Genomic DNA, 12,616 nt, shown 5'->3' with positions numbered 1-12,616 from the left:
TTGTCTCTGATCTTCTTCATTCAGTTCTCCCCTTGCTGATCCTTCTCCACTTTGGACAGGAGAATCAGTTCCTCTGTTTCCTAGCTCACCGGCCTCTTCTAAGCCTTGGTCCTCTAGTTCAGATACTGATTCACTTCCCCCCTCATGTGCAAAGTGGGATGGTTCTTCTGCTGCAGCTGGAGTAGGTTCTGGACGCCTACTCTGATCCTGGGACACTCCAATTCCGAGCCCCTCTAGGATGTTTCTCAAGCAAGCAGCTCTTTCTGATGGCTGGGAGAGATCCTCCAAGTCTTCCCATGTCTGCTCATCATAGTATCCTTTGTCTTCCATGAATCTGACATCCCTTGACACTAGGACTCTCCTAGCTGTAGGATCATAGCATTTGTATCCCTTCTGTGAAGTGGAATACCCAATCATCATAGCCTTGGTGCTCTTTGCTTCTAGTTTGTTTCTCTGCTCGCCTGGTACAAGAACATAACACACGCATCCAAAGGTCCTCAGGTGATCCAAGACTGGCCTGCTCTTGTTGAGTACCTCAAATGGAGATTGATCTGCCAAGATCCTGGTTGGTATCCTGTTGATCAGGTAGCACGCAGTCATCACAGCATCACTCCAATACCTCTTGGGAACCCCTTTGTGGAACATCATGGACCGGGACACCTCCATGAGATGTCTGTTCTTCCTTTCCGCAACTCCATTCTGCTGTGGAGTGTATGGGCAGCTAGTCTGGTGAAGAATCCCATGTTGAGCAAGGTGATCACGAAATGCATGCCCAGTATACTCCCCACCATTATCAGACCTGAAAATCTTAATCTTGGCATGATATTGGTTAGTCACATAGGCTTGAAAATTTTTAAATGCATCAAGGACCCTATCTTTAGTTTTAATCAATGTTAACCAGGTGTATTTGGATTTTTCATCAATGAATGTGACATAATACTTGTAATCATCCCTAGATAAGCAAGGTGCCGTCCAAACATCAGAGTGAATTAAATCAAAGCAGTTTGCATAAAGAGTAGATGATCTCTGAAAAACAGTCTTACAATGTTTGCCCAAAATACATGCCTCACAATCATTATTTTTAAACATGACACCTGGTAACATAATGCTTAAGGCCCTAACATGTGGATGTCCTAGCCTAGCATGCCACAGAGCATCAGTACTTAAGGAAGAAACAGAACTAAACGAGAAACAAGAACTAGAAATAGGTGCAAGGTCTTCAATCATGTAAAGATCCCCCTTGGTTGCTCCTTGCCCAATCAACTTACTGCTCTTAATATCCTGAAACTTAACATCATTAGGACTGAAAATAACATTGCATTGAAGATCAGTAGTGCATTTCTTAACTGATAAAAGATTAGAGGTGAACTCAGGCATGTAAAAAGCTTTTGAATCCTTATTAAACAAGTTCAGTTTACCAATGCCCCTAATGGGAATTCTATCTCCATTTGCAATCATAACATGTCCAAGGGCAGGTTCTATGTCTTTTATCAGATTGTTATCACTAATCATGTGATGAGATGCACCAGAGTCAATTATCAATGGTTTATGCAAGCTCCTAGCAGTCTTGGTTCTAGATGTTTCATTTTCAGCTTTCAGGCTCTTAACTACTCCTAACAATCTATCAGTTATGCTAGTATGAGCAGTGGCAGTACATGAGATTTTAAAAATGTCTAACAGTTTATCAGAGATACTAGGTAATGTATGAGCAGAGTATGAGTATCCAAGAGTGTTGCCTAGCATTTTACCAGACTCCTTGAGGGCTCGGATGAAAGCCTCAAAGTCAGCCTTGGTGATCACCTCCTGAGAAGTTAGAGCTCTGCCTTCACTTTCACCCGCCTTGACATTTGGACTAGCCCCTGATGAGCCGGCACCACTTGCTTCAGCAGAAAGGTGAGCCTTAGCTTCTCTATCCTTGTTGAACTTGCTAGGCCTGAGGTGTGGATGTAGGATCCAGCACTGACTCTTCTTATGCCCCTGCCGCTTGCAATGCTCACAGCTTCCCTCATACTTCTCATACTTCCTTCCATCTCCACGGTACGCTGCCTTGTTTGCTTGCGCCTCTTCTGCTTTATGAGCCGTGGACATTCCCTTCTTGCCTCCAAACAACCCAAGAGAGCCTTCCTCCTTCTGAAGTTGAGCGCATACCTCCTCCATGGATGGGAGAGTAGGTGATCTCAGGATATGCTTGATCACATCCTGGTAGCTTTCATCTAGAGTCATCAATAGCCCAAACACCTGATCTTGCTCTCTCCTCTCAATGAGCGATTCCTCATCAGTTGTGTTGGGTCTAAGACTCTCAAGTTCGGACCACAAAGCTCCAAACTTCCCCATGTGCTTGGTGAGATCTTCTCCATCTTGCCTCAAGACACTGATGGTTTGCTTCAGATCAAACACCCGGCTTATGTTGGACTTGTTTCCATACCTCTTATGGAGCATGTCCCAAAGGCGCTTAGGAGTCTCAAAGTGCACGTAAGCTTCAAGTATGGGGAGCTCCAGGGAGGCATGGAGCACAGACAGCACCATCAAATCCTCTTGGACCCATCTCTTTGCTTCAGCTACCGCAAGAGTCTTCCCGTCGCCTTCTTCTTCATCTTCTTTGGCCACTGGCTCCGGACCATCATCTGTGATGTGGTTCCACAACCCTAGCCTTCCAATGGTAGTCCTCACCAACTGGGACCACATCAAGTAGTTCGAGCCTCCCTTCAGTGCAACCGGAACCGTCACCAGTTTGCTAAAGTTGGTCGTCTCCATCTCCTCTTCTTTAACACACAAGAACAAACTCGCAAATGTAAAGAAAGGAACAAGGATCTCTCAATACCAAAGCCAACCTGGCTCTGATACCATATGAGATTAGAGAGTAGAATAGGTATTGAGAGATTAAGAGAGATTTGGTAAGAGATTAAGAGAGGTTTAGAAAAGATTGTGAGAGAAATGGGGAGATTAAGTATGATCCATGATGAACAAGAGAGAGAGACTAGAGAGAGAGTAACATAACTCGCATACTTTCATTAATGAGAGAGTGTTTACAATATATAGGAGGTGATACTAGGGTTTAAGAAGAGACTAAGCATGTGAGGTCAAGTCTAAGGGAGCCTTTAATTTGAACCGGACCAATGAGCCTCTCCACACGCGTGGTCACTATGCTAAAAGTGAACCTTATCCTTCCAGCCTGTGCCAGCCTGTAGAGACGCTCTTCCTCTATCCATAAACGGTCATATGCCTTCTTTGGTCAAGGCAAAACATGATCAGACCGTGAACTTCTTCTCGCGGTAACATTTCTTTACCGCTTGGTCGATACCGTCTGTACGGCCGTACGGCCATGGTACGGACCTGTACGGACCGGTACGGACGGTTCTCCCTAAGGCCAATCCTTCTCCTCTTCTCCACATCACAACCTCTTCAACCCTGAACAACTCTCCTCATATTCCTCAGCTCATCTCAACATCCACCACTTTATGTATTCAAATCAAGCTTCTTACAAAGAGATTCATCCTGGTTTGATTGGAACGACGAAGAAGCTGTGCTATTCCCAAACTGGGAAACTGGAATCACCTGATTTGAAAGTGGGATAACTTCTTCTTCCCAACTCCTATGAGATTTATTCAACTTCCTGGTGATTCTCCACCACTTTATGTATCCAAATCAAGCTTCTCACAAAGTGATTCATCCTGGTTTGATTGGAACGACGAAGAAGCTGTGCTATTCCCAAACTGGGAAACTGGAATCACCTGATTTGAAAGTGGGATAACTTCTTCATCCCAACTCCTATGAGATTTATTCAACTTCCTGGTGATTCTCCACCACTTTATGTATCCAAATCAAGCTTCTCACAAAGTGATTCATCCTGGTTTGATTGGAACGACGAAGAAGCTGTGCTATTCCCAAACTGGGAAACTGGAATCACCTGATTTGAAAGTGGGATAACTTCTTCTTCCCAACTCCTATGAGATTTATTCAACTTCCTGGTGATTCTCCACCACTTTATGTATCCAAATCAAGCTTCTTACAAAGTGATTCATCCTGGTTTGATTGGAACGACGAAGAAGCTGTGCTATTCCCAAACTGGGAAACTGGAATCACCTGATTTGAAAGTGGGATAACTTCTTCTTCCCAACTCCTATGAGATTTATTCAACTTCCTGGTGATTCTCCACCACTTTATGTATCCAAATCAAGCTTCTCACAAAGTGATTCATCCTGGTTTGATTGGAACGACGAAGAAGCTGTGCTATTCCCAAACTGGGAAACTGGAATCACCTGATTTGAAAGTGGGATAACTTCTTCATCCCAACTCCTATGAGATTTATTCAACTTCCTGGTGATTCTCCACCACTTTATGTATCCAAATCAAGCTTCTCACAAAGTGATTCATCCTGGTTTGATTGGAACGACGAAGAAGCTGTGCTATTCCCAAACTGGGAAACTGGAATCACCTGATTTGAAAGTGGGATAACTTCTTCTTCCCAACTCCTATGAGATTTATTCAACTTCCTGGTGATTCTCCACCACTTTATGTATCCAAATCAAGCTTCTCACAAAGTGATTCATCCTGGTTTGATTGGAACGACGAAGAAGCTGTGCTATTCCCAAACTGGGAAACTGGAATCACCTGATTTGAAAGTGGGATAACTTCTTCATCCCAACTCCTATGAGATTTATTCAACTTCCTGGTGATTCTCCACCACTTTATGTATCCAAATCAAGCTTCTCACAAAGTGATTCATCCTGGTTTGATTGGAACGACGAAGAAGCTGTGCTATTCCCAAACTGGGAAACTGGAATCACCTGATTTGAAAGTGGGATAACTTCTTCTTCCCAACTCCTATGAGATTTATTCAACTTCCTGGTGATTCTCCACCACTTTATGTATCCAAATCAAGCTTCTCACAAAGTGATTCATCCTGGTTTGATTGGAACGACGAAGAAGCTGTGCTATTCCCAAACTGGGAAACTGGAATCACCTGATTTGAAAGTGGGATAACTTCTTCATCCCAACTCCTATGAGATTTATTCAACTTCCTGGTGATTCTCCACCACTTTATGTATCCAAATCAAGCTTCTCACAAAGTGATTCATCCTGGTTTGATTGGAACGACGAAGAAGCTGTGCTATTCCCAAACTGGGAAACTGGAATCACCTGATTTGAAAGTGGGATAACTTCTTCTTCCCAACTCCTATGAGATTTATTCAACTTCCTGGTGATTCTCCACCACTTTATGTATCCAAATCAAGCTTCTCACAAAGTGATTCATCCTGGTTTGATTGGAACGACGAAGAAGCTGTGCTATTCCCAAACTGGGAAACTGGAATCACCTGATTTGAAAGTGGGATAACTTCTTCATCCCAACTCCTATGAGATTTATTCAACTTCCTGGTGATTCTCCACCACTTTATGTATCCAAATCAAGCTTCTCACAAAGTGATTCATCCTGGTTTGATTGGAACGACGAAGAAGCTGTGCTATTCCCAAACTGGGAAACTGGAATCACCTGATTTGAAAGTGGGATAACTTCTTCATCCCAACTCCTATGAGATTTATTCAACTTCCTGGTGATTCTCCACCACTTTATGTATCCAAATCAAGCTTCTCACAAAGTGATTCATCCTGGTTTGATTGGAACGACGAAGAAGCTGTGCTATTCCCAAACTGGGAAACTGGAATCACCTGATTTGAAAGTGGGATAACTTCTTCATGCCAACTCCTATGAGATTTATTCAACTTCCTGGTGATTCTCCACCACTTTATGTATCCAAATCAAGCTTCTCACAAAGTGATTCATCCTGGTTTGATTGGAACGACGAAGAAGCTGTGCTATTCCCAAACTGGGAAACTGGAATCACCTGATTTGAAAGTGGGATAACTTCTTCATCCCAACTCCTATGAGATTTATTCAACTTCCTGGTGATTCTCCACCACTTTATGTATCCAAATCAAGCTTCTCACAAAGTGATTCATCCTGGTTTGATTGGAACGACGAAGAAGCTGTGCTATTCCCAAACTGGGAAACTGGAATCACCTGATTTGAAAGTGGGATAACTTCTTCATGCCAACTCCTATGAGATTTATTCAACTTCCTGGTGATTCTCCACCACTTTATGTATCCAAATCAAGCTTCTCACAAAGTGATTCATCCTGGTTTGATTGGAACGACGAAGAAGCTGTGCTATTCCCAAACTGGGAAACTGGAATCACCTGATTTGAAAGTGGGATAACTTCTTCATCCCAACTCCTATGAGATTTATTCAACTTCCTGGTGATTCTCCACCACTTTATGTATCCAAATCAAGCTTCTCACAAAGTGATTCATCCTGGTTTGATTGGAACGACGAAGAAGCTGTGCTATTCCCAAACTGGGAAACTGGAATCACCTGATTTGAAAGTGGGATAACTTCTTCATCCCAACTCCTATGAGATTTATTCAACTTCCTGGTGATTCTCCACCACTTTATGTATCCAAATCAAGCTTCTCACAAAGTGATTCATCCTGGTTTGATTGGAACGACGAAGAAGCTGTGCTATTCCCAAACTGGGAAACTGGAATCACCTGATTTGAAAGTGGGATAACTTCTTCATCCCAACTCCTATGAGATTTATTCAACTTCCTGGTGATTCTCCACCACTTTATGTATCCAAATCAAGCTTCTCACAAAGTGATTCATCCTGGTTTGATTGGAACGACGAAGAAGCTGTGCTATTCCCAAACTGGGAAACTGGAATCACCTGATTTGAAAGTGGGATAACTTCTTCTTGCCAACTCCTATGAGATTTATTCAACTTCCTGGTGATTCTCCACCACTTTATGTATCCAAATCAAGCTTCTCACAAAGTGATTCATCCTGGTTTGATTGGAACGACGAAGAAGCTGTGCTATTCCCAAACTGGGAAACTGGAATCACCTGATTTGAAAGTGGGATAACTTCTTCATCCCAACTCCTATGAGATTTATTCAACTTCCTGGTGATTCTCCACCACTTTATGTATCCAAATCAAGCTTCTCACAAAGTGATTCATCCTGGTTTGATTGGAACGACGAAGAAGCTGTGCTATTCCCAAACTGGGAAACTGGAATCACCTGATTTGAAAGTGGGATAACTTCTTCTTCCCAACTCCTATGAGATTTATTCAACTTCCTGGTGATTCTCCACCACTTTATGTATCCAAATCAAGCTTCTCACAAAGTGATTCATCCTGGTTTGATTGGAACGACGAAGAAGCTGTGCTATTCCCAAACTGGGAAACTGGAATCACCTGATTTGAAAGTGGGATAACTTCTTCTTCCCAACTCCTATGAGATTTATTCAACTTCCTGGTGATTCTCCACCACTTTATGTATCCAAATCAAGCTTCTCACAAAGTGATTCATCCTGGTTTGATTGGAACGACGAAGAAGCTGTGCTATTCCCAAACTGGGAAACTGGAATCACCTGATTTGAAAGTGGGATAACTTCTTCTTGCCAACTCCTATGAGATTTATTCAACTTCCTGGTGATTCTCCACCACTTTATGTATCCAAATCAAGCTTCTCACAAAGTGATTCATCCTGGTTTGATTGGAACGACGAAGAAGCTGTGCTATTCCCAAACTGGGAAACTGGAATCACCTGATTTGAAAGTGGGATAACTTCTTCATCCCAACTCCTATGAGATTTATTCAACTTCCTGGTGATTCTCCACCACTTTATGTATCCAAATCAAGCTTCTCACAAAGTGATTCATCCTGGTTTGATTGGAACGACGAAGAAGCTGTGCTATTCCCAAACTGGGAAACTGGAATCACCTGATTTGAAAGTGGGATAACTTCTTCATCCCAACTCCTATGAGATTTATTCAACTTCCTGGTGATTCTCCACCACTTTATGTATCCAAATCAAGCTTCTCACAAAGTGATTCATCCTGGTTTGATTGGAACGACGAAGAAGCTGTGCTATTCCCAAACTGGGAAACTGGAATCACCTGATTTGAAAGTGGGATAACTTCTTCTTGCCAACTCCTATGAGATTTATTCAACTTCCTGGTGATTCTCCACCACTTTATGTATCCAAATCAAGCTTCTCACAAAGTGATTCATCCTGGTTTGATTGGAACGACGAAGAAGCTGTGCTATTCCCAAACTGGGAAACTGGAATCACCTGATTTGAAAGTGGGATAACTTCTTCATCCCAACTCCTATGAGATTTATTCAACTTCCTGGTGATTCTCCACCACTTTATGTATCCAAATCAAGCTTCTCACAAAGTGATTCATCCTGGTTTGATTGGAACGACGAAGAAGCTGTGCTATTCCCAAACTGGGAAACTGGAATCACCTGATTTGAAAGTGGGATAACTTCTTCATCCCAACTCCTATGAGATTTATTCAACTTCCTGGTGATTCTCCACCACTTTATGTATCCAAATCAAGCTTCTCACAAAGTGATTCATCCTGGTTTGATTGGAACGACGAAGAAGCTGTGCTATTCCCAAACTGGGAAACTGGAATCACCTGATTTGAAAGTGGGATAACTTCTTCATCCCAACTCCTATGAGATTTATTCAACTTCCTGGTGATTCTCCACCACTTTATGTATCCAAATCAAGCTTCTCACAAAGTGATTCATCCTGGTTTGATTGGAACGACGAAGAAGCTGTGCTATTCCCAAACTGGGAAACTGGAATCACCTGATTTGAAAGTGGGATAACTTCTTCTTCCCAACTCCTATGAGATTTATTCAACTTCCTGGTGATTCTCCACCACTTTATGTATCCAAATCAAGCTTCTCACAAAGTGATTCATCCTGGTTTGATTGGAACGACGAAGAAGCTGTGCTATTCCCAAACTGGGAAACTGGAATCACCTGATTTGAAAGTGGGATAACTTCTTCATCCCAACTCCTATGAGATTTATTCAACTTCCTGGTGATTCTCCACCACTTTATGTATCCAAATCAAGCTTCTCACAAAGTGATTCATCCTGGTTTGATTGGAACGACGAAGAAGCTGTGCTATTCCCAAACTGGGAAACTGGAATCACCTGATTTGAAAGTGGGATAACTTCTTCTTGCCAACTCCTATGAGATTTATTCAACTTCCTGGTGATTCTCCACCACTTTATGTATCCAAATCAAGCTTCTCACAAAGTGATTCATCCTGGTTTGATTGGAACGACGAAGAAGCTGTGCTATTCCCAAACTGGGAAACTGGAATCACCTGATTTGAAAGTGGGATAACTTCTTCATCCCAACTCCTATGAGATTTATTCAACTTCCTGGTGATTCTCCACCACTTTATGTATCCAAATCAAGCTTCTCACAAAGTGATTCATCCTGGTTTGATTGGAACGACGAAGAAGCTGTGCTATTCCCAAACTGGGAAACTGGAATCACCTGATTTGAAAGTGGGATAACTTCTTCTTCCCAACTCCTATGAGATTTATTCAACTTCCTGGTGATTCTCCACCACTTTATGTATCCAAATCAAGCTTCTCACAAAGTGATTCATCCTGGTTTGATTGGAACGACGAAGAAGCTGTGCTATTCCCAAACTGGGAAACTGGAATCACCTGATTTGAAAGTGGGATAACTTCTTCTCCCAACTCCTATGAGATTTATTCAACTTCCTGGTGATTCTCCACCACTTTATGTATCCAAATCAAGCTTCTTACAAAGTGATTCATCCTGGTTTGATTGGAACGACGAAGAAGCTGTGCTATTCCCAAACTGGGAAACTGGAATCACCTGATTTGAAAGTGGGATAACTTCTTCTTCCCAACTCCTATGAGATTTATTCAACTTCCTGGTGATTCTCCACCACTTTATGTATCCAAATCAAGCTTCTCACAAAGTGATTCATCCTGGTTTGATTGGAACGACGAAGAAGCTGTGCTATTCCCAAACTGGGAAACTGGAATCACCTGATTTGAAAGTGGGATAACTTCTTCATCCCAACTCCTATGAGATTTATTCAACTTCCTGGTGATTCTCCACCACTTTATGTATCCAAATCAAGCTTCTCACAAAGTGATTCATCCTGGTTTGATTGGAACGACGAAGAAGCTGTGCTATTCCCAAACTGGGAAACTGGAATCACCTGATTTGAAAGTGGGATAACTTCTTCTTCCCAACTCCTATGAGATTTATTCAACTTCCTGGTGATTCTCCACCACTTTATGTATCCAAATCAAGCTTCTTACAAAGTGATTCATCCTGGTTTGATTGGAACGACGAAGAAGCTGTGCTATTCCCAAACTGGGAAACTGGAATCACCTGATTTGAAAGTGGGATAACTTCTTCATCCCAACTCCTATGAGATTTATTCAACTTCCTGGTGATTCTCCACCACTTTATGTATCCAAATCAAGCTTCTCACAAAGTGATTCATCCTGGTTTGATTGGAACGACGAAGAAGCTGTGCTATTCCCAAACTGGGAAACTGGAATCACCTGATTTGAAAGTGGGATAACTTCTTCTTCCCAACTCCTATGAGATTTATTCAACTTCCTGGTGATTCTCCACCACTTTATGTATCCAAATCAAGCTTCTCACAAAGTGATTCATCCTGGTTTGATTGGAACGACGAAGAAGCTGTGCTATTCCCAAACTGGGAAACTGGAATCACCTGATTTGAAAGTGGGATAACTTCTTCATCCCAACTCCTATGAGATTTATTCAACTTCCTGGTGATTCTCCACCACTTTATGTATCCAAATCAAGCTTCTTACAAAGTGATTCATCCTGGTTTGATTGGAACGACGAAGAAGCTGTGCTATTCCCAAACTGGGAAACTGGAATCACCTGATTTGAAAGTGGGATAACTTCTTCTTCCCAACTCCTATGAGATTTATTCAACTTCCTGGTGATTCTCCACCACTTTATGTATCCAAATCAAGCTTCTCACAAAGTGATTCATCCTGGTTTGATTGGAACGACGAAGAAGCTGTGCTATTCCCAAACTGGGAAACTGGAATCACCTGATTTGAAAGTGGGATAACTTCTTCATCCCAACTCCTATGAGATTTATTCAACTTCCTGGTGATTCTCCACCACTTTATGTATCCAAATCAAGCTTCTCACAAAGTGATTCATCCTGGTTTGATTGGAACGACGAAGAAGCTGTGCTATTCCCAAACTGGGAAACTGGAATCACCTGATTTGAAAGTGGGATAACTTCTTCTTCCCAACTCCTATGAGATTTATTCAACTTCCTGGTGATTCTCCACCACTTTATGTATCCAAATCAAGCTTCTTACAAAGTGATTCATCCTGGTTTGATTGGAACGACGAAGAAGCTGTGCTATTCCCAAACTGGGAAACTGGAATCACCTGATTTGAAAGTGGGATAACTTCTTCTTCCCAACTCCTATGAGATTTATTCAACTTCCTGGTGATTCTCCACCACTTTATGTATCCAAATCAAGCTTCTCACAAAGTGATTCATCCTGGTTTGATTGGAACGACGAAGAAGCTGTGCTATTCCCAAACTGGGAAACTGGAATCACCTGATTTGAAAGTGGGATAACTTCTTCATCCCAACTCCTATGAGATTTATTCAACTTCCTGGTGATTCTCCACCACTTTATGTATCCAAATCAAGCTTCTCACAAAGTGATTCATCCTGGTTTGATTGGAACGACGAAGAAGCTGTGCTATTCCCAAACTGGGAAACTGGAATCACCTGATTTGAAAGTGGGATAACTTCTTCTTCCCAACTCCTATGAGATTTATTCAACTTCCTGGTGATTCTCCACCACTTTATGTATCCAAATCAAGCTTCTTACAAAGTGATTCATCCTGGTTTGATTGGAACGACGAAGAAGCTGTGCTATTCCCAAACTGGGAAACTGGAATCACCTGATTTGAAAGTGGGATAACTTCTTCTTCCCAACTCCTATGAGATTTATTCAACTTCCTGGTGATTCTCCACCACTTTATGTATCCAAATCAAGCTTCTCACAAAGTGATTCATCCTGGTTTGATTGGAACGACGAAGAAGCTGTGCTATTCCCAAACTGGGAAACTGGAATCACCTGATTTGAAAGTGGGATAACTTCTTCTTGCCAACTCCTATGAGATTTATTCAACTTCCTGGTGATTCTCCACCACTTTATGTATCCAAATCAAGCTTCTCACAAAGTGATTCATCCTGGTTTGATTGGAACGACGAAGAAGCTGTGCTATTCCCAAACTGGGAAACTGGAATCACCTGATTTGAAAGTGGGATAACTTCTTCATCCCAACTCCTATGAGATTTATTCAACTTCCTGGTGATTCTCCACCACTTTATGTATCCAAATCAAGCTTCTCACAAAGTGATTCATCCTGGTTTGATTGGAACGACGAAGAAGCTGTGCTATTCCCAAACTGGGAAACTGGAATCACCTGATTTGAAAGTGGGATAACTTCTTCTTCCCAACTCCTATGAGATTTATTCAACTTCCTGGTGATTCTCCACCACTTTATGTATCCAAATCAAGCTTCTCACAAAGTGATTCATCCTGGTTTGATTGGAACGACGAAGAAGCTGTGCTATTCCCAAACTGGGAAACTGGAATCACCTGATTTGAAAGTGGGATAACTTCTTCATCCCAACTCCTATGAGATTTATTCAACTTCCTGGTGATTCTCCACCACTTTATGTATC

Source organism: Brassica napus, unplaced genomic scaffold (assembly GCF_020379485.1).
Source record: "Brassica napus cultivar Da-Ae unplaced genomic scaffold, Da-Ae ScsIHWf_1902;HRSCAF=2546, whole genome shotgun sequence".
Taxonomy (NCBI): Eukaryota; Viridiplantae; Streptophyta; class Magnoliopsida; order Brassicales; family Brassicaceae; genus Brassica; species Brassica napus.
Note: the sequence above shows the minus strand (reverse complement) of the source record.